The 2,101-nt window shown below is 41.3% G+C and overlaps 1 long non-coding RNA gene across 1 annotated transcript; it reads right to left on the bottom strand.

Moving 5' to 3' along the window:
- Window positions 1-1,504, bottom strand: LOC128293021 (uncharacterized). Its single transcript, XR_008283042.1, has 2 exons — window positions 1,403-1,504; window positions 1-237 (listed from the first exon to the last, which is right to left on the bottom strand). It is a non-coding gene; the product is annotated as an uncharacterized LOC128293021 (long non-coding RNA).
- Window positions 1,505-2,101: the final 597 nt, after the last annotated feature.

Below are 2,101 nucleotides of genomic sequence, written 5' to 3'. Positions count from 1 at the left end.
TTTTGAAACCGCGTTTTAATTCTAGCCCATTTGAATTATTAATAACCAGTTTAAAGTTATTAAAAATAAAATAATCCCAGAAAAGAAAATAAAGTTAAAATGGCCTTATTACAACCCAAAAATAAATAATAAATAAGGTAAACTAAAGAAAACCAATCACTTATTTCAAAGCCCAAAAACGATCATTGTGGCCACTTTGAATCCCCTCCGGCTCCAAGTCCCAATATCAAGGCTCACCTGCAAGGTTAAGGAAAAGGGGTGAGTTTGGAAACTCAGTGTGCAACAAGCCCTTTTCAGAGCCCAAAACAATACCGACTTCTTGGGCCTAAGCCCAAATTCAATCTCAAAGATATATTGGGCAAGCCTTCACATTATTCATGTCATTTGGGCAAGCCTTTTCATTATTCATATCATTTGGGCAAGCCTTTCTCAGTAATAATATGGCCCATAGGCCCATTTCAATAATACATGCAACATCAATGAACATATGCAAGCCCATTTGGGAGACTACTCAACCCAACAACCGCTACTCTCCACCGTACCAACCAAGCTCTCCATGTGGGAATAACTCAACCCACCCAACCAAACTTTCCATCGGCAAGATAGTTGCTTTATCATATAACCGGAGGCCTAGCCTCTTTTAATAATCGGGAAAAAGCCCTTTTGATAAACGGGGCAAAAGCCCTTTTACGTAACTGGGCAAAGCTCTTTTCGGTAACTGGGGCATAGCCCTTTTGCACTTCCTCCATCCATATAAACCCAACCCATGCATAAATGAATACATCATGTGCATATCATACATATCATGTGCATATCATGTCAAATCATGTACATCAAAATCTCATGCATCAAATTCATAATTAAACCCTAGGGGTACAATGATCATTTTTACCTAGAAGCAAAACGGTCATTTTCATATTATAAGGGTAATTTCGTAATTTTACCAAATATTAGGGTTTTCCATGTTCATTATCAGTTACTAACAATTCCATGTGTTTTGACAGCGATTCTAGCCCATTCTTAGCGAAACCGAGTTATTGGGCCAAAAACCCCCAATGGGCCCTATATAGCTGAATTAGTCATCTAGGCCCATTTAGCCCATCTTCCATAACGGTCTTAGTCTATTAACGCGTAATCCGACAGGATTCCATTTTCTACCAAATTTACCCAAATGGGCCCAGAAGCCCATTCTCGGCCCAAATGGGCCCACACGCTCGTGTGGCCATTTTAGCCCAAATCTTAGCCACAAATATGAGATTCACCTAGCCTAGTCCAATATTTACTACACAATCAAGCAACTTATCCAATTGGGCCCGTAGGCCCATTGGGCCCACATGGCCCCTTTCGGCCCATCGCGGCCCGAAGTAGCCATCCTACAGCTAGAGTAGTGAGAAATACACACCTGATAGGAGACTGGAGTTAATCCACTCTCCGAGCACTCTTAGCCGACGCCCAACCCAAACGAGCATGCCATACAGTGAAAGGGATCAGCCAAGAAAGGTACATTTACTCTCCTTATGGTTCTCTCTATTTAAAGCCAGCTTCGTATCCACTCTTATGTTAGCTTCCCGATGTGGGATCCTTCCAACATCAGAGTTTAAATTCAACACCAACTCTTGCCACCCCTTGTTAGCAAAATAAATGCTCCTTGCTTGCCATGGGATTCGAACCCATGCCTCCCCTCAAATGCTCCACACGCTACTTGCCACTAAGCCACAAGGCTTTTTGTGTCATATTTTATCCCCAATTAATTATAAGGTCTAAAGGCCAAAGTCCAAGTTCCCTTAAAAAAAAACCAAAATAAATTGCAAGAGCCAAGGCTTGAACCCAGGCTCCCACACAACCTTAATGACGCTACAACCACTAGACTGTAAGCTTCCTTGTGTCATTTATTTAACACAATAATTTAAAAGGCCCTCATCCAAGCATCCAGGTTTCTTTCACTTAATACCAAAATTTTTGCTAAAGCCCAAGTTTGAACCCAAGATTTCCCCAACATTTCTCAAAGCCATTAACCACTAAAGCAAACATTTAATTGTTTCATTTCATTGCACAATTAAATACCTATACACAACCTCCTTACGGACCCCCACTCAAGGCC

This window comes from Gossypium arboreum, chromosome 5 (assembly GCF_025698485.1).
Source record: "Gossypium arboreum isolate Shixiya-1 chromosome 5, ASM2569848v2, whole genome shotgun sequence".
Taxonomy (NCBI): Eukaryota; Viridiplantae; Streptophyta; class Magnoliopsida; order Malvales; family Malvaceae; genus Gossypium; species Gossypium arboreum.
This window is presented reverse-complemented; position numbering and strand designations above follow the sequence as displayed.